The 21,271-nt window shown below is 51.3% G+C and overlaps 1 protein-coding gene across 3 annotated transcripts in view; it reads left to right on the top strand.

Annotated features, from left to right (window-relative positions):
• Positions 1-21,271, top strand: part of LOC116945283 (collagen alpha-1(XII) chain-like) — a 325,203-nt gene that overhangs the window by 31,324 nt on the left and 272,608 nt on the right. The gene's annotated exons all lie outside the window — the stretch shown is intronic.

Here is a 21,271-nt window from a genome sequence, read left to right as displayed (position 1 = left end):
TGTTGCGGTTCACATGCAGGTGCTGTTTTTTTGTTTGGTGCCCATGACTCGGCAAGGAAGTGTCGTGGCGATAGCAACATGTTTGCTTTTCATCGTTACTAAATTTGTACAGGCAGCTTGGAAAATGTAGATTTGTAGAAGGTTGGTTCAAAGTGGCGCACAAGGACAAAGATCCCCCTATAGGCTGCACAGACTGTTGGGGCAAGTGCAGTTAGCGAGCCCGTGTGAAGGCCGGCACGGCACAACAAGGGGCTGGGTGGCCAGCACCACTCCCGACCGCCTTTGTCTCGCCAGGGGCGATGTTGACACACCGAACCAGGTTCTCATTTGAGGCTGGGTCGACCTAAGGGAGGCCCAGGACCAGTTCAGATAATTGTCACGTGTTGGCCGTGAGCGGGAATCGAACTCTTGTCGCTGGGTTCGTAGCACAGCGTAGCTGACCGCTACGCTGCCACCCACACGCAGGCAGGCGCTGCCTCGTGCTCCCAGCGTCACACACAGACACACGCAGAGCTACAACTGCCAACTCACAAAGATGTCCATTCTAGTCTGGATTGGCAGCTGGGTTACCCATTACGGTGATGACAGGGTGGCAGGGCGAGCCCGGTTACCACAGCCCACTCCGCCCCCCCCCCGCTCCCCCACCCTCAGATCTTCAGTTTGAGCTGAGCTGACCGAGAGGTGTTGAAAACCTCCTTCCCATATTTGTCTCTCCATATGAAAAGTTAAAGTATTTTATACGCATCCCATCGGCCGCACTGCCTTCTGAGAGTACATCTTTCCGCAGCATCGGTTTAGTGAAAGCAAACTGTCTCTGTTCAGACATTGAGTGTCTCATCAGGCGAGTCTGGCTTGCTGGTGCACCACTAGATGTTTATAGGCAAGGATATTTCTCCGTTATATATTGGTCCTGCCTGCTTCGACTTAACGCTATAATGAGGCTCTTGACCAAGAGGTTCCTCCCAAACCTCGTGTAGGTGACCAGTCGGAGGATCACGAGTGGTGTGCGTGGGTTCATGGCCTGGATGTCTGCAGCATAAGCCTTCGAGGAAGCTTCAATATCTGGATATGATTTTTGTTTTAACAACGCAGATCCAATTAATTAAAACATTCCCTGAGATATATATTGTATATAAAACATCTAATTGCATTACAGCTTTTTTTATAAATCAATCTATTTCATGTGCACTATTGCAACCGGCACGCATTGTCTCCCGGTGTGTCTGCTCACGGAGTGAATGGGATGAGAAGTTGTATCCCTCGTCACGCGGTCGATGCAACTGCGTTCCGATGGATATGTACTTAATAGCCTCGAGCAGAACTGCAAGTGTGAACAATAAAGAGTTGAATGTGCGTGTAGACAAAATAATCTGAATATTAAGCCGTTTAGTTTCCATTGAACTTATAAAAATGCCACCATACCTGTTTCATTTTTATATTCCGCAACCACTACTTAACCGGCATCTCCATGCAGCAAAACTAGTGGTCGCCACGGTGGCGAGATGTTAACTACCTCGCCTGCTATACATGGAGGTCGTGGGTTCAATCCCGACCCTGACGCCTGCTGTATATTTGGAGTTTCCATGTTCTCCCCGTGGTCGCGTGGATTTTTCTCCAGGTCCTCGGGGTTTTATCTCCACATTTAGGAATATGCGTCGAGAGTATTTTCGGCTGTGATACATTTCCACGTGATAAGCCACTTTGTTGAGCTATCATTTGTGGCCAGGTCGCTTATGAACAACAGCGACATAGATCAGTGGGCCTTACCTGGTAAAATAAGAAATAGTTTAAGTTTATCAGACAGGTTGTGAGGATGTCTATCCGGTGTCCCCGTCTCCCGTCCTTCAGGATTAACTGCGTGCACGTTCACTGCACACCGCCACGCGCAATGCCTGAGTGCACACCCACCGAGCGCGGGGAGAGGTCACGGGGACCTGGCGGACAGCGCGATCATTTTAATTACTTCCCATCATCATTTTCATCAGTAGCCGTGATTAATCCACTGCTGGATGAAGGCCTCCCCAAGCCGTCGCCATCCCTCAAAGTCCGTCGATGGGACAATTCACCGAGCATACGAGCCAATCTCATCGCTTCATCTCTGCGACACTCCAGGAATTGGCATCTGTGTTCGGGTGGCAGGACTTTGATATGATGTACCGAGATGTGACGGTGGTATCGTTTTGAACTTTACTTCACTACCCTGCACAGTGCTGATAGATCTGGGCTGACTGAGAAACGTGCCCGGATTTTGTTTGTGGAAAAGGTGGCGACTCTAGTTTCCACCGAGTCTCAGGATTGAACAAGAGTGCTTGGAGAGCTGTGCGCTCGTTCGTAAAGCAGTCTGCGGGACTTTTTACTCCGGACGTTGGGAGGCTCTGAATGTCCTCTCCTGGCTTGGGCGGGTTCATCTTGGGCCATGACGCAGGCGCAGATGCGGAGACGTTCGTTCGCCTCCGAACTCTGGGGAACTCCCCGTGGCGGCCCTCTCACGCGACAGATGCCGCCCTGTACACTTGCCACCGAGGGCGATCGTCGCCCGCGGTCGCTCTTTTGTTTGTGTCACAGCGCCCTCCCTGGGCCGCCCACTAAGCTGCAGGGGCCGGCGAAAGGAGCCGTTTCGTCTTGTGGGTGGGTGGGGGATGCCCACAGATTTCTCATGGGCTGCTGGCAAGGGCGCTAAATAATGTCATTTGAAGCTACACACACATCGGCGGCGTAATGTACATCCACAGGCCAACAAAAAAAACAAAGATCCCCCATGTAGCCTTAACAGACTGTTGGGGCAAGTGCTGTTAGCGAGCACCTATGAAGGCCGGAACGGTACACGAGGGGGTGGGTGGCCAGCACCACGCCCGACCGCCTTTGTCTCCCCAGTGGCGATGTTTACACACCGCACCAGGTACTCATTTGAGGCTGAGTCGACCTAGGGGAGGCCCAGGACCGGTCCAGATAATCGTCACCGGTGTTGGCCGTGAGCGGGAATCGAACCCGGGTCGCCAGGGTCGTAGCGCGGCGCGCTAACCACTACACCACCGCTCCCAGGCCAACACACACACACATACATCCCAGCACGTGCAGTGTAAACACACATGGATTGTCTTATAAATGCCGTAGGTGGATGCAGACCGTGCTCCATGAATAGAAGTCGCACTTTCAAAGCTCGGGAACTGAACAGCGCGCTGTCGCTGCTGACGCGTGGCCAGCCGTTGTCCCCACGTGGCACAGAGGCGTCATGCGCCACGAAGTCCCCGTTGAGTCCTCGTCCTGTGCACTCCTATTCCTCCACCCCTTTTACAACGGTTTTACTTAACTTGAAAGCTGTGTCGGGGTCAAATATTGTAATCAAAAGTTAGTCTACTTCCTGTTGTCCAATCAATTACAAATTTTATACACGTACTCAGATCCGGTGACAATGCATGCCTGTAGTAAAATCGGCATCAATTAATCAATTAATTGCGTCCTTTAAAGCAATTCAAAAAAAATCATGGAAGGCATATTAATTAAATATGTTTGTGTAGGTGAAAAACATCCCTAAACTGTGGAATCGGTTCGCACAAAAAGCAGGCGCCACGTGTCTCTTGTCATCAAGATGTCGTCCACTTACCGCTGTTCAATCGAGGTATTTACTTTATAGTGCACTTTAAAATAAAACCGTTGTTCTTAAAAAAACGTTTTTAAAAGGAGTTTACGTTGTCCTTACCCCCGCACCTCCAATCAGCATGGTTTGCTACGTACGGCGCGAAATAAATTCAACAAACGTGCAAATGCATTCCAGCGCCGTGCCACCAAAACAAAAGCAGTGGTTAGAGGGCGCCCTGTTTAGTGACCCCTGTGACCCGCGTTTGATTTCCAGCCACGGCTCACATCGTGGCGGGTGATACCTGAACCGTGACCTGGGCCACACCTCTTTCACTAACTCGCACTGACCGGCACGGTGAAGTGTGGTCAAACAATCCCCATGACCACCCACATGGTGTGAAGAGGCCTTCATCCAGCAGTCGTTTGACACAATGCTGTAAATGGTTATCATTGGCAAAGTCGCGGTTATAAATTGCACACTTAAAAACTACCAGCGTATGCAGCACACCCAACTCAAATGCACGAAAATAAACTTGTCACACCACGCTTGCATAAGGGCGATTTAAACACCGCAGCTCAGGACGTAAACAAATCCAGCTCTCTCGCTCTCCCCTCTCGCGCGCGCGCGCTCGTAAACACGTGGACGCGCACACGGACGCGGTGACTCAGTGCGATGCGGGATGCAGAAGCACCGTGGAGAGACCGCCAGATGTTCGGGACTCGGTCCCACCGAGAGAGAGATCCAGCATGCCTCCCCCACCGCACCCGTCACACTCGCAGCACAACCCGTCCCCGCTTTCTCATCCCTCCCCCCGTCTCCATCCTCACTCATCCTCCGTCTCTCAGCACGAACGCAACTGCCTCCCCCCCCCCACATCCACTACCTCCTTCCCCATCCGCAGGCAGTCCGCTGCCCCCCCCCCCCCCCGATGCCCGACTCACGAACAAGTGAGCGACTAGAAAGCCAAGCCCGTGAGTTGCAGAGCAAACCATCGCGACACCGTCGCAGTGGCTGGTTAAGCAAGGAGGAGGCCGTGCGCTTGGGATCGATGCGTCGTCAGAAGGGACGGTGGCTGCTGTTCGACCGTAACGGCGGAGTGGCGGTCCAGAGAGTGGTGGCAGGGGGGAGGACGTCCGCCACGGAGATGGAGTCACCAGACCAGGGCTCGGCAACCCGTGCCTCCAGAGCGGCTCTTTGAGAACCGTTTGGTGACGTTCTTTATCAAGGGCCGTCTCGACGTATTCGCATGCATTGCGGCTCTTGACATTTAAAAAAAAACAATCGAATTCGAAAAAAAGTATCTTCCTGTTGCTTTGGTCGCCGGCCCCGAATATTTGCATCCCAGCGTCGCGAGAGAATGACGATGGCTTGGGGGAGGCCTTCACCCGGGAGTGGCAAAGCTGTCAACCCGTACGGTTTACCCCGTTTCTTTAACAGAGAAATTGAGTGTTCAGGTCCATACGACGTCCAGCCGTTCCAATACGGGCAAAACAAAAATGTCGATGTTTGTGTTTCTCCCTTGTGATGGGACTTTTGAGGATGAACGTCGCGATTTATAAGGGCAAGGGGTGACCAATAAGGTCTGAATTGATCTGCAATAAGGTAGGCACTGATCGGGGGTTGACAGGTTTGTAGTGGGGTCAATCGATCACGGCCAACGAAGGTGCTCGTTTTGCAGCACACGGATGCTCGGTGGAGGCAAAGTGAAAGCGACACTGAACTTGGTCGTCCCCTTGAGTGTGCGGTTGTTACGATTCTGTAAACCGGACAACGCTGGCAGAGGCGGCGATTACTTTATAACGTCGTCGTCAACGTTATGGCGATTGTGCAAGTTGCGTCGTGTAGTGAAAAGGTCAGAAAATGGTTGCACACAGAAGAAGACCTGGTGATGCAGGCAGCGGTGAGGAGGAAACTGGCACGACTGTATTTGGACACACATGTAAGATGGACAACGGCAAGACATTTAACGGTGTGTTGTTCAGAAAGATGGAAGGAACCGCAAAGAGGACGACATCACAGAGCATGGCTTGACGACGACGTCGTCAGGGATTGGTGCCAGAGACACGCGGTCACCACCGCCTGAGCATCCTGGGACATGACGGAGAAAATGACGACATGTGCAGTGGACACCTACGGGCTATCTGGCCGTGGATTGTGATGAGTCCATTCTATGATACTTATCGAGTGGGAAATCGATTACATGTTTCAATATAATCACTTCCGATGAATGCTCTTGACGAGTCATCTTTTGCTGAAGATGACTCACTTCTCTGGGGGGGGGGGGGGGGGAATCAAATAGCTTCGCGATAAAACGCAGTCGTTATTTCTGGAGAGAGGCAGGAGGGCACGGGCGTTGGGAGGGATGATTGTGAGCAGAGGATTGAGAGAAGGAGGGACAATGAGGAGGGAGCCATGCGGTGCAGAGAGAGGGGAGAGTTTGGAGATGTGCCAAGTGGTTCTAACCAGCCGGCCCGATGCAGATACAAACCCGAACGTGTTTGTCCAGATGTGCTCAGCGTCCTGCGTGGGGACTCCAGGAGGCGGGGGAGAAGCGGTGTGGGGGGGGGGGCATGGACGAGCGATTGGTATGGGCGTGATGGGAAATCGGGATCGTGGCTTGGCCGTCAAAGCTGGGGGAGAAGGGCGCGGCGCGTGCGTGCCTTCTTGTCGTACCCAGGGTGGCGGTGGGCTCGGTGTCTGTCGGCGACGTGGACTCCGCACCACCGTTCCCTATCGACCGCGGTTCTGCTCCGCGTTACCCCCAATGTTGCCGGCAACATCCACGCGCCTGGACGTGGCCGCTAAGATTGGGGAACGCGCTCGATTCATGTGGGTGGCTTCAATTTGTGAAATTGCTGTCGCACCGACATCGTCAAAGAGAGCCCTTTCCCATCAGTGGCCAACTCCCAGCTCCCTGCATCCCCCGTGAGGCCGGGACTCCATGTCAACAACCAATCAATCTTTATTTTACGTGCCAATATCGCCTTCAAATAAAGTAGGCATCAGTGCACATTACAACAGAATGGAAACGGAACAGGAGTATAGAACAACAAAAAATGGAAAAAGAAACCCGTCACGACCTCAGCAACTTACAACGACTGGGCAAAGTAGATTGCGAATTTATTTTAAAATGCAGATAGTGTACTGAAGGCGCCACAAACACGAGTTCCAGTGTCATGTTAGGTCTGCCTGTCACTCCACGTGAGAGACGAGTTGACCAGCAAAGTTTCTCTGTTCACGTGGAGGTTGGTGTGCGAGCCACGGGGGGCCTGGTGAATGAGTGAAACGCTGCCAGCGAACGATCAAAGCGGTCAGTGATGTCACTGTGTGGTTCGCGGTTTTGAGACAGACGACTCGCATTTAGGGCCACAGACTCAACGCAGAGACCCATAGACTCGCATTTAGGGCCACAGACTCAACTCAGAGACCCATAGACTCGCATTTAGGGCCACAGACTCAACGCAGAGACCCATAGACTCGCATTTAGGGCCACAGACTCAACGCAGAGACCCATAGACTCGCATTTAGGGCCACAGACTCAACGCAGAGACCCATAGACTCGCATTTAGGGCCACGGGCATGAATGGAAGCGGGCCGTGCGTGGCGTTACTCTTTGGTCCATCGCTTGAGACTCGTGAGCGCGGTCGCACCGCGGGGTATTTTCCATCGTCCCCCGGTGTAGCTGTAGGTAGCCGCGTCTGCCGCGCAATGCGCTGTCGCCGTTCAACACCGAGCCATCGTTTCCTGGGCGGAGTGAAGGTGGAATCTGGAAAGTTATTTTCGCAGGGTCCGTGACGACGCTCCCATGGTGGGAACCTCACGCGGGCGCCGCGACACCCCCACGGTCACGGCGGCATCGCCAGTGGCCGTAGGCGACGCAGCCCCTGGACGTTAGAAACGTCTGTCGACCTCGGCGGGGTGCGGCTCCAGGGCAGCCAATTGGACTTCTTTCGTTTCTGTTCTTTTCACATTGCCACATAAAGAGATCAAGTTTAAGCCGCGATCTTCGGCAAGAGGTAGCACTGCCACAGTGGTGTAACGGTGAGCACGCTGGATTTGCCGGTTCAATTCTATTTTAGGGTGCAGCAGCAGTAGAAAATATATTTACGTTTCTTAAATCCTCCCACCTGTGCCCACCCAGCAGTATAAGTAGGTACACCACCGTAATTGCACGTGGTGGAGTAGAGTCGACCAAATACCCTCCAGATGAGTTCTCCAGAGCCCCCTCTCGTGGAGGCCCTTCTTCCAGCAGGAGCGTGAGAGAACGCGATTGCAGGGCTGCGCCTCTACGTCTTGGGAAATGCAGAGAGGAGCTGTGGGATTCTCGGTGGTGCAGGAGAGGGTGGGGAGAGTGGACGGATTTTTTTTTGTTGGTCCGAAAATGAGTAAGGTGTTAAACACATGTTCCCAGATTTCATGGAAGTTATATATTTAAAACCAACATTTACAATTGCGTCGTTGTGTGCTGTGTTAACATAGCATGACCGCATGTGAAAACATTTAATAGATTTTCCAAGCCCTAAAAACCACGTCGCGTATCCGTGTGTGCGGATGAGTGTGCACATTTGTACGCGGACACGTCTCGTAATTGTGAATCATTCTCTGTGATTACGTGGAGTGCGCGCATGCAGTCGACACTGCACGGCTGTGCGCATTCAGTAATATGTGGGTGTTTGCTAACCGCCCTTGCTATAATCATCATCGTGCCTATTACGGATACTGATATATTTGTCATTGTTGTATTCAGTATGTGTGTCCATGAGACCACTAAAACCCCGACAGCGCAGGTTCGAGTGAAGGTTCCGCAGAGCGGACGCCTCCACGAGGTTCCGTTACAGACCCGGTGGCGTCATCAATAAAAAAAGAACACGAGTAGGCCGTTATTTGCCGGCGTCATGATCCTAATTTACATCCAGATTTGGCCCACGACTCCGGCGCACATCTGTAACGTCCGCAGTGAGGCGGACCGCGTGGAATATTTTATGGTTAATGCACCCGCGGCGGCGGCGGCGGCGGTAATAACGGGGGAGGATTTCCGATTTCGAACTGCGACGCGCTGCAAACGCGCGACTGGTGGGGCCACGTCACTGACCCTCACGTGTCGACACGCGCACGCCGACGATTCCTCTTGGCGCGATGATTACTGCCGTCGTCGCGATGGCACACGGGCGAATTGACTGCACAGTCGCCGTTACCGTGATCGTCGTCGTCACCAGCGCCACTGTGAACTCCGTGGCTTCTGTTCACCCTCACGAGAGGCAGAGGCCACAGCGCAGCAACATCCTGGCCCATCGTGGGTTACCCAGTACACATACGAGGTGCGGTCTTGAATATTGTCGCAATACAACTGCAAAGCCTTTGTGTTAATCCACTGCTGAATGAGGGCCTCCCCGCACCGCGTGGACCGTCAAGAGTTATGAGGCCAGACTTCGCAACATCGGTTAGTGTGGGTTCGTGGACACGAAGAGCCTAGGGCTGGCATCATAGTACAGTACGTAAACCCGGGGGCTACGTGATTTGAATATTAATTCGTGATGCTCGTGAATGTTTCGTGGGAACAACTTTCCTGTGTTTGATGGATGAGTGTGCTGGATCCTGCTGCGCCAGGGTAAGACGTCTCCCGTCTGTGTTGCTGTCCATGCGTCTGCTAAGACCGCCGGTGTCCATGTAAGAGGGGACACCTCGCGGCTGAAAGACTCAACAGTGCCATCCTTGTCACAGCACTGTTAAAAAAAGCAAATGCAAAAGAGGTTCAACATACATACAAATGGCATTGGCACCAACCTTGTAGCGCAAGGCAATCTCGAATTAAGGTGCCACTGTGTTTCAGAGACGCAGTCTACAGTAGTTTCACAGATGTGGCTACAATCCCAATGAAGTATTTTTCAGGTGAATGATCAAATTCGCAAATATCGACCAAATCACCGGCACACAATAGCCAATCGTTTTTAATTAATCTCGGGATGACTGTGTGTAGTATTTTCTGATGAATACACCGGCATTATTAACCAGGGCAGCCTGCTGGAATCGAACCACGAACCTCCGCAACAAGAGGCAAATGCGCTGTGGTTGGGCCAGGACACCACACCTCATGACACCGAGTATGTCGAAATATGCACTTCGATTATTGCCACTGGCAGTCAAACCGTATTATAGTAATAAGTGTTTCTGAGCTTGTGTGTGTGTGTGTTTTGGAGAAGTGGCGTAGTAGCGAGTGCACTGCATTGTGAACCCGGTAACCTGAATCTGGTGCTGGACCCCCCCCCCCCCCCAGGTCAACTCAGCCTTAAACGAGTAGCTGGTAAGGTGCGTAGACCCGGAGAGGGAAAGAAGGCGGCCAGGCGTGGTGCTGGCCACACGGCCCCTCGGTGCGGCTGGCCCACCTCGACAGAGCGATCACTAACAGCACTTGCCCCCACAGCCTGTTAAAGACTGCGGGGGGGATGTTTGTCCTTGTGTGTGTGGGAGCGATGCCACGGCAGTGAGCTCGGTTCTCTGCTCGCAGTGACCCGAATTTATTGTGTTGGCCTGCACGGCAGGCTGGGTGGTATTCGAGTCTGGCAGTGCGGTCAGCGGCGGCTCTGTGGGGAGGGGTGAATGTCTTCTGGGCGTAGCGCCGGCCACGCTACCACACCGCGCGTCATGGCAGCCTTTAAAGGTGCTGGCTAACGGCACCGCTCACTCTCAACGTCTAATTAGTTATTTGGGGGGGTCTCCGTCTGTCATTGCAGCGTGTCTGTGTGTGCGAATCTCTACCCGATGATCTGGAGCCCATTTCCAGCTCCTTGAGTTCAGCCAATAGCGAAGCATACGAGTGGCTGTTGGTATTGCTGCACGGCAAGATCAATGAACCATCAAGCCCTCGTATGCTGCCCTAGCTATTACAGATGCCCTTCGATAATATTCACGAGGTGCCCCAAAATGTCGCAGTGCAGCAATGGATTGAATCTATCTGTGCAGGGCTTTTGAGTGTTTTTATCTCGTATGCCTGGCTTTTCTCCGGGTATGACTGACAATTTTCAAACACTAACGATCGGCCCTGGCAAAATATCCCACGGAAGGACTCTGACAACAGTCTTCATATGGAGCGACGCCTGCCTGAGTTAGCGAAGAGCGTCGCTCTCAGTGCAATCGTTCGGCACGGTTTGGCCATATTAGCAAGGGGACTTCTGTGTTTGTGTTCAATGTCCCCATTACTAATTGTCCATGGCGTGAAGCGCAGTCTCCAACTCTTACTCTACCTCTCTCTGCCATGAGCAAGGGCCGTTGCCCGAAACGTCGCCGATTATTGAATTCTAGTTTTAGGGCCGCGGTGCCATTGACGAAAGCGTTCGGCTCGTATAATTCGCGATTGTGCACCACTGCCGGTGCAGGGTCGCAATGGTGGTTGTGGACGCTGCTGCGTCCATCTTCGTTCGTGCTGAGGCTGTGGTGTGCGGCGTCGCGGGCGTGTTTTGAGCGAGGCTGCGGGATCGCGGGGCCTCCACATTCCATTAGACATCAACTAAAATGAAAGGAAATCATTAGGGTGATAAGCGGGATTATGGTTTGTCTGCTGGTGACATGCGGCAGGACTCGGCAGGTGTGTGCATGTCTGCTACGCCACGTGAGTCCACGGTGACATTTGTCAGTGTCTTTGCCGGCCACGCGTGTGTCTGGCGTGTGGGCGCCGCTGCACCTCGCAGGGAGTGGCACGCTCGAGATCGCGTTGCTCCGAACGTGCGCAGAGGCCCTCTGCCTCGACAGTCGGCCAGTCGCCGCACAGCCTCACGAGTGAGTGTGTGTCAGTGACACTCTTTGTGCGTGTGTGTGTGTGCGGAGCGGTAGTTAGCACTCCCGCTCCATGAACCCGGCGACCCGAGTTATATTCCCGCTCACGTCCAACATCAGTGACGAATACGGGAACTGGTCCCGGGCCTCCCCTATGTCGACGTAGCCTTCAAATAGTACCTGGTGCAGTGTGTAACCATCAGCACGGGGGAGACGATGGTGGTCCGTGCGTGGTCCTGGCCACACCGCCCACGCGTGTGCCACACTGACCGAGATGGTTGCGTGAGGACACGCGAGCACGAGAGAGTGAACGCTAAGAGGCTGTCGGAGGGGTCAAGGTGCGAGGTCACCGCCGTGAGAATGTGTGGGAACCGCCGGAGTGGTGCGGGTGGGGCCGTGTCCAACGCAACCTTCCCCGCAGGTGGCTCTCTGTCAGCCACCCTCTCTTCTCCCTCCCCGCACACCTCGCTCCCCCGGGGCGTGCGAACAGGCTGCAGCAGGTATCCCACCCTCTCTACGTCTGCGTGCGCATGTCACGGGGTTGGGGGGGGGGAGCTTGGCAAGTTCGGACAGAGACCCTGGGACGAACGGAGGCATAGACGGGCCAGAGTGCGACGTCCTGACCGAGATGGAGACGGAGGCGCGCAGACGCACGGCGTCGGAACAGCGGGGCAAAGTCGTTGTTCTGCGCCACGTAGGTTTTCGCGGCTCGCTCGGGAGCTGAAGAAACTCGGGCATTCGAAGAAGTGAAAACGCTTCCGGAACGCGGGGGCAAAAACGTCGGACATAATGCCGAGCGCGCGCGCATCGCGGCGCACGAGACGGCGGCTGACAAGGGAGAGGGGACAGCGAGGGAGACGCACGTGGCAACAGAGCTGTAAAAACACGGATCGGCGGCAGAGACGGCCGCATAGCTGCACAGCCCGGCGAGGCAACGGGAGAGCGACACGCATATTAAGGCGACACCCAGAATGCTACTTCGCCCCGCAGCTCATTCCACGGTGCGTTACGCCCCGCGGACTCCCGCGCGTGATTGACAGCGCCGCGCCGGGTCCAGCGCCGCGTGCACTCTTAACTCTGCGGAGCGGAGGAGATGTCGCCACGTCACCTCGAGAGCGATTTCCATGAAAGGTTTCTTCCATTCTTGCTTCGACGTTTTCATTCCCCCGGAGTGGCTTTTGGGGGCCGTTTATGCACGCTCAGTCGCTCGCCTTGCTCAGTACCGCAGTGGTAATAAAAACAAAAAGCAATAATTTAGCGGTCGCGGGAAAGCAGCTGTAATGTGACCGTCTAAAAAAAAAAGGTTACATACTGAAATGCAAGCCGTGGGCAGAAAATCGAATCTCGCATGGCCCTGCCGCAGCTACTGAAACGTGATGACCATGCATGGGTAGGGGTAGGTCTCTCTCGGGGAAATGGGTGGATCCGATTCTGGCCGCTTCTTGAAAATGTGAAATCTCCTTATTGGGAAGAGATGTTGGACCGTGTCACGTCACAGGATGTCCTAATTTCACAGGTACAACATGCGTGTGCTTGTGCACGCGTTTCAAGCTGCAATGCGGGGGTCAGTAGCCATTTGACTCCGCTCAGAGCCCCCCCCCCCCGCCCCCCGTGTGCATTAGAATCAAAGTCTCCACCAACCCCCCAAGTGCCCTGACACCACTCTCTCCACCTTCCTGCAAAACGCCGATTCACTCCAATCACTCGCTCACCACCAGTCAGTCGCCTGCGTATCACTCGTCTACTGCTGCTACCCTTGTCCCGATGAACTTCACACGTTGATTCCTCTACCCATGTTGAAGAACTTGGTCTACCAGATTGTGTTGTCTCATCCCACACTGTTAAACCACCACCACACTGAAGGTCACAACAACACACTCAGTCACCCACTCATGCACCGACTCACCAACTCACTCACCCACTCATCCACTCACTCACCACTCCACAGGTCACAACACTTCTCGTTCTGAATTTTCCCTCGCACTGCTCCACTTTGAAATGCCTTCCTCCCATCATCACCATCATCATCTCATTCCCAAGCTTTCACAATAACGTTGCTCAATTCAAGAAATACGTTGGACTCTTATCTATTTCCACTGTCGGTCATGCTGTTTGTTGCTGGCCACTCGGCATCGTAGGCCTCTGAGCCTGTTCTCAGTAAACCGTGACAATCAAACTGAACGATGGTAGTGCAGAGCTAGCAGATCCAACCTGCTTTGACATGTAACGTCAAGATTCCCACAAAATAACGCGCAGCCCCCTCAACCCGGGCACACATCATTCTAACAGGAATGGAATGCTCCGAAGCTCATTGCTAACATCTGTGCAGCCTCAAAAACATCAGCTCAGGAAACATCGAGGGAGCCATCATTTTTGGTGTGGCTCGGCTAACGATCCATCTCCACGCGTTGCTCGGTAGTCGCTACGTCGGGCCGCGATGTCCTCCACGGTGAACTTTGACCCCACTGCAGAGTTCCCAGCTTTTCCTTCATTGCCCTCCCCCCCAAGACAAAGACCCCCCATATAGCCTTAACACACTGTTGGGGCAAGCCCTGTAAGCGAACACCTATGTAGGCCGGCACATCACACGAGGAGGTGGGTGGCCAACACCACGTCCGGTCACCTTTGTCTCCACAGCAGCAATGTTTACTACACACCACACCAGGTACCCATTTGATGCTGAGTCGACCTAGGGGAGGTCCAGAACCAATTCAGATAATCGTCATTGGTGTTGGCTATGCAGAGGATTATTGTCTTTGAGTGAGTCAGTGGGTGAGTGTGTTCTTGTGAACTTCAGTGTGGTGAGTGGGTGAGTGAGTGGGTGCGTGAGTGAGTTGTGAACTACAGTGTGGTCACTGTGGTGAGTGGGTGAGTGAGCTAGTTATGAACTGCAGTGTGGTCACTGTGGTGAGTGTGTGCATTGTTATGAACTGCAGTGTAGGGAGGGAGTGGGAGGGTGAGTGATTGTATGAATTTGTGAGTTATTTCGAATTGCAGTGTGGTGGTGGTGGCTGAACACAGTGTACAGGTTTAGACGAGACAGTCAGTGTCTGGTAGACCGAGTCCTCAACACGGGTGGAGGAATCAATGAGTGAAGTTCATGGGAAGAGGAACCACGGTAGTAGTAGTAGTAGCGATAGAAGAGTGATAAGGCGGTGAGACACCGCCAGTGAGCCAGTGACTGGAGTCAGTGACTGCTAATACACGTGGTGGGTGAGGATCACTATTAAGGGAAATTCCACATTCCCATGGCCTCTCCAACAAATAATGGACAACCTTTGTTAACGTCCCACCAGAGGTGTTATAGACTCCATGGGCCGGGTCAAACGGACCAGTATTTTAACTCCGCACTTTCCGATCATGAGCCTCTTGCACGCTCTTCTGCAGGCCGCTCGCAGGTCTCCTTGAATTTCTAAGTTTGACATCAGCTTTCAGGACCGTTGCCAATTTCTACCGACGCTTCGCCATTGCCCGTAGAGCAGGGCTGTCCGGTTATTTCAGTAATCGATGACTGGACTACGGTACTCAACTACATTCAGATAACGTGAAAATATCTTTGGGAAAAAAAGTCTCACCTCTGTTCCCACGCGTGCCGCTAGACGGGAGGTGATGGGTACTGCTGGGTGACATCTCCATCTGTGTCACCATCAACCGCTTCGCTTTAGCTTGTAGGGGGTTTCCGCATCTTCGGGAGGCAAGATGTGGGGGTAACCTCCTCTTTTAGAGTGGCCCGAGACGTCTACCCCAAACGAGGTGTTTGATCTCCATCTCTAGCCGTTCGATCGACTTTATCGGCCGGACACGCCGGCTGTCCTTGCTCAGGTGTTGATACGTGAATAGATTTGATGTCTTGCTACCACGTGTTCCTCTCATAGCATCCGCACGTTATCTCTGTGTCTAAATCAGTTCAAGCCTCCCGTAAATCGCGTGACTTTGTGGCCACCCCCCACTAAATTAATCCTTCCCCCCACAGCTCCCTTTGAAAACAGATGCTGATGCTCTGTGCAGTGTCAGTTTTCCATTCATTTTCCATCAGTTTCCTCTCATATCCCATTCTGTCCCTTCTCTCTTCCCTTTCCCATTTCTATTTCCATGCAATGGATCCTTGACTCGACTCCCCTTGCCGGGGTGTAGCTACGGGGAACGAGTTGCCACTTCACTTCAAAACATCGATTCATTCTATCAATGGAGATGCAATGAGAAGGGCTATGGCGATGCCATCGCTGCTGCAAGGCGGAAAGTAGAGCGGGGGGTGGGGGGAGATGGGAGGATGCGGTGGAATGAGATACGAGGAGAGTGAATGTAGCGACAGCAAGGGACACGGAAGACAAAACTGCGTCCGACTCATGCAGGAACGGGGCTTTGGCTGAGCAGAAGGGGGTCAAACCACGCCACTTGCAGTTATTTCCACGACCAATGATGAGAAACTCCCCCACCCCTCCTCCCTGAGTTTCCTCTCTTCGCCCGGCACCCCTCTCCGAGCCTGTGGAATGGACACACTCGGTGCCAACCGGGACGCAATGTGAATGGAGAGCCGCGGGCTATAAATCTGCGCCACGCGGAGTTTCTTCTCGGTGCGTAACTCGCTCCCGGAGACCCTTCGCTGCGTTCTTTGCGCAAGGCTGGGCCTGTGGGGAGCACACGCCGCGTGTGCGTCTCTACTCCACGTGTGCGTGCGTGGGCGCGTGCACGGCTTCGTGAGTGCACGTCTGAGAATGTCCGCGGTACGGGCGCGTTAACATCGCGCGTCTCGGTGCTTTCCCGTCAAGCGGAGGCTCGCATCGCCCGCTCGGTTCAGCCCCGCACCGATTCCTGCACCCGTAAAACCTAAACTGCGGCATACATCATCCTCCTGCTCGAGAGAGAGAGAGAAAAACCGGAAAGAATAATAATAGTCGTAGTAAAAATGTATTACGTGTTCATTTGGCTAAGGTTTGTTCTTATTTTTGGAAGGCACTGGGGTAGGAGCCAGCGATATTGTGGGGGTGGGGGGGGAGGTGCGCTCGTATGCACGTTCTGCTCCGCTGCGTTCTCATTAAACAAACCTTTCCTCGTCACATGTCGAACTACTCTCTCTGTCCTTCCACAGTTCCTGACACGCCGTTGTATTTATTGTTTTGTCTCCATAATTTTATCCCGGTTTTGCCATTGGTATCACGTGATCATCAGACTAAGCATCCATTCAAATCTCTAGCAGAGCAGTACGACCGTTCGTGTTAGACTACACGTGTTAGACTACACGTGTTAGACTACACGTGTTAGACTACACGTGGAAGTGGACATCACAGAGCTACCTCTGAAATATTTTCACCGGATAATAAATGGGTAAGGAGTCTGTTATATTGATTCAGGATTAGGGTTAAGAGTCTAATGTTATGGGTTAGTGGTTGGTGTTTGGCGTTAGTGTTATGGGCTACACTTATGGTTGAGGATTATTGGTTCGGACAAAGTAGGGACCACACAGATGGTAGCAAGGGGATCTGCGTTTCTGTACCGCACGGTGGAGTGGAGTGGTTTGCCGTAGGAAAGGTGCGATCCTCAAGTAGTTACTTTGTAGTGCATCGCCACCGCATTCCCTGGGGAGCACGTTTTCTGCGCGTTCCCCTTCCTCCCCCGTCTGCCTGTGGTAATTTTCTGCAGAGTTGCCCATTCCCGCAGAGACGCCGGGCTGCCTGGCACTGACCCACCCACATTCCCCGTGCGCCGCCGTAACCCCGCTCGCAAATTTGGGTGAGAATGTAGGACAATGTGCAACTGTTTAGACCACGAGCTGCTGTGCGTGGCAACGCGCCGCGCTCTGATGTCGCTCCGCTTCTACTTGTGAGTTGGCACCGACTGGGCCGATGTCGCTCTCCGTGGATTCTCTGTGCCTCACGTCATCCAGCTTTCTCAGATCTGTTTGTTTCTTGTCTGTAATGATTACAACAACGTACAGCCCTTCTGTCAGTCCTCTGCTGGACGAAGGCCTTCCCCACGCTGCGTTGGTCCCTGGGGGTTATTTGACCTTCCATCACGCTCGTCATGTGTTGGAGGACCGGTTTAGATAACACCGGTGTTAACCATAACACCGGTGTTAACCATAACACCGGTGTTAACCATAACACCGGTGTTAACCATAACACCGGTGTTAACCATAACACCGGTGTTAACCATAACACCGGTGTTAACCATAACACCGGTGTTAACCATAACATCGGTGTTAACCATAACACCGATCACCGCCATTTTTTTCAAATTTTCTTGCTGTGGTTTTCACACCTGATGATGATTGTCTGTGTTGCAGTTGAAACGTCGTGAGAATTTTGTTTTATATTTTTATTATTTTATTGTTTCCCTTCTACATGACTTTACCGAAAGAACCAGGAATACATAACACCGATGTTAACCAACAGCCAGGAATCGAACTCGAGTTGCTGTGGTCGCAGTGCCATGCATTAACCACTCCACTGCCGCTCCATCCTGCCTTAAATCCACCTGTCCGTATGTATGGCAGCGTGTCTGAACGTTGCACTTTAATAGCTATTTGACCACATGGTAATATCTATTAAAGTTTGAAACATATACGTACGTACAAGAACTAAACTAGATTGAACAGTGCTGAGAAGAAGTTTGTGAACCCCAATGATCATTATGGAAATTCCATAGTTTTACCACAATCGCCTTCTTGAATCAAAACCGTTCTTTTCTTAAATATCCAATACGGTTTATGTCACCAATTCCATGTCTTTTGAAACAAAATGATGCATGAATTAAACAATGAGTAATTAAAGTTCAGGGTATGTGAAAAAGTAAGTCAACCCCTGATTTAATTCGCTCAATTAAGGGAATAATTAGAATCAGGTGTTTAAATAATTAGGTAGATCTTTTCAGGAGTGGGAGGCCCCACCCTAGATAAAGATCAGAAGCTTTGTGAGTTTGGTCTTCACCATACATGTGTGTGGAAACAGGTCATGCTACGATAAATATACATCTCTGAGGATCTCAGAAAAAGAGTTTTGATGCTCATCATTCCGGAAAGGGTGATAAAACCATTTCTCAGGATTTGGGGCTCCACCAATTCACTGTCAGATAGTCTACAAATGGGAGAAAATTCAAGATGACAGTCACTCTACCCCCGAGCGGTTGTCCTACCAAGATCTCTCCAATAACAAACCATAAAATCATCAGTGAAGTAACAAAGAACCCCAGAGAAACATCCAAAGATCTGCAAGCCACTCTCGCCTAGGCGAATGTGAGTGTTCATGACTTAACCCGATTGAAATGTTGTGGTAGGACCTTAAGTGAGCTGTCCATACAAGGCAACCCTCAAATATTACCAAGTTGAAATTCTTTAAGGAGGAATGGGCCAAAATTCCTAAAATCCGATGTGAGAGACTGACCAATGGTTATAAGAAATGCTTAGTTGCAGTCATTACTGCTCAAGGGGGTGTAACCAGTTACTGAATCTAAAGTTTCACATACTTTTTCATGCATGGTTATTGAATGTAGAATCACTTGAAGATGAATACATGTCGAATCATTTGTTTAATCAGGTTATCGTTATTTATTATTTGGACTTATTTTAAGATTTCATAACATATTCTTGGTTCATATTCTTGGTTCTTTCGGTAAAGTCACGTAGAAGGGAAACAGTAAAATAATAAAAATATAAAACAATAAAATTCTCACGACGTTTCGACTGCAACACAAACAATCATCATCAGGTGTGAAAACCACAGCAAGAAAATTTGAAAAAGTGGCGTTTTTTAACGTTAGCACCACGGAGAGCGATTTGGCAGTTTGTTCAGATGGACGAGTCCATCTATGTTCGGAAAAGAGGAGGGGGGAGACGAAAATAATGGATGCGGTCTGAAAGCCACCGTAAGCGTGAACAATCAATTAAGACCCAAAATGGTTTATCAAATCATTCCAATGATTGCTAAGCCAGAATCCATCTTCTCGGTTGACAATCTGTGTTTGTATGTAGATAGCTTCATGAACGAATCTTTCATGGTAGCCAGATGGCTTGCAAAGAACCTCTGTCTTGGAGAAGTCAATGTCATGTGAGCCTACTAAATTATAAGTCATCTGCCACGGCCGAGGTGTTGGTCCTAACGTATTTTAGGTCTGCTTTGTGTTCACGAATGCGGTCCGAGACATGTCGTTTGGTTTCTCCAATGCAACTACTACCACAGAGGCAACTTAGTTTGTAGACGCCAGGGTACTGTATGTCCGGAATCACATCTTTTACAGACGGAACCAGATCACGGATATTATGTAATGTGTTGAATCGGACCTGGATCTTGTGTTTATTCAAGATTTTGGAGATCTTTTTTTGTGATCCCCGCAATGTAGGGTAAAGTGATGGTTTTGAAAGGCTCCTCAAGAGGGGCCTTCTTTATGGTTGGAGTGATAGCTTTGCGGATTGTGTAGTCGGAGTAACCATTAGCCTTAAGAGCTTGGTGTACGTGCTTGAGTTCACTGGCTATGTGTTCCTGGTCGGATATGCATTTGGCTCTATGGTGCAGAGTCTTGATGAGGGAATTCTTCTGGGATGTGGTTTTCACACCTGATGATGATTGCTTGTGTTGCAGTCGAAACGTCGTGATAATTTTGTTTTATATTTTTATTATTTTGTTCCCCTTCTATGTGACTTTACTGAAAGAACCAAGAATATGAATCCCTGCAGTCACGAAAGCTTTAAATCAAAATCTAATAATATTTTAGTTTTGAAATATCCAAAATATCTAAAAATCCTAAGAGGTTCACAAACGTCTTCTCGGCATTGTAAATATAATGTAAATGGCCATCGCTAAGGCTTCTGGACCTAAAGGCTCTGCATTGTTCAGAGTTGTCTGCAAAGGCAATCGTCTGCACGCATTTGTGAATAAAGTTCAGTGCTTATTGATGTTTTGTACACTCATGGATATCTTGCCCAGTACATGTGCAGCACCATTCATTACTGGTTGAGGGCCCTCCCCACACCATGCAGGAATTGAGGGAGCATTTAATCATACTTCACTACTCTGGTCAGTAGAGATTTGGTTAAAGAGGGGAGAATAGATGTCGGAGTATAGTCCTGTACAACACTGAAATTTCTGCACTAGCACTCTGCTGTATGTGTAGTGACTGACTCAGAGACACTAAGAGTAGGAGGCACTCTGTTTATTAACACGGCCTGACAGTAACAACAGTTCCCAGTCAGGAGAGCTGATAGACTGCCCGACTGGCGACGCTGAGATGGTGAAGACAGAGACGACGATGAAGACTCCAGCAGCACGACGGGATCCCACTCCAAACGACAGCCTCGAGGTCCCGTCCCGGGGCCCCTCTTACACTGTCAGCGTGGCCTGGCCCCGCCGCCGGCCACGCCCCCTTCTGGAAGCTGCTAGCGGGTTCTCGATATGCCCCTTCCGTGACCTTTCCCCCGAGATCCCTCTCTGGTCTATCACGTGACCTGCTGTCAGTTAGGGCTGCTGTAAGCTGCAGATCCCCTTTCCTGCCAGCAGCCAGCACTATGCTGCTGCGTGACCGATTCTATGTCACTACATATGTATGAATGTTGAACTTCTTTTGTACCGTACACAGTCGACCGTGTTAATTGAAGGTACGGGGGAAGAACAACAAAATGTTGTCCGTAATGTAGCTCTGCAGCAACCTTTAACACCTGTTATGCATAATGGTCGCCCAACCAAGCACTCTCCTGGCGGGATCAGGCGCATTGCGGGTGATTTGATCATTAACTTACGATCAGTTTAACACGTAGGCTTTTGTAACCAATATCCAAAAAAGGTTTTGTTTTTTTGGGTTATATCGCGAATATACAAATATGTTGTTAAACACGCCACCACCGGACAAAGCCAATTAGTAAGGTTTGTCATGTAGATAAAACATTCCAGTTAGTTACTCGTTTAGCACACTGGCATGTTGGAGAGTAAACCC

This window comes from Petromyzon marinus, chromosome 23 (assembly GCF_048934315.1).
Source record: "Petromyzon marinus isolate PM22_M1 ecotype Great Lakes invasive population chromosome 23, UKy_Petmar_22M1.pri1.0, whole genome shotgun sequence".
In the NCBI taxonomy this organism is placed as follows: domain Eukaryota; kingdom Metazoa; phylum Chordata; class Hyperoartia; order Petromyzontiformes; family Petromyzontidae; genus Petromyzon; species Petromyzon marinus.
The sequence above is the reverse complement of the archived record's forward strand: the minus strand, read 5'-3'. Positions and strand labels throughout refer to the sequence as shown.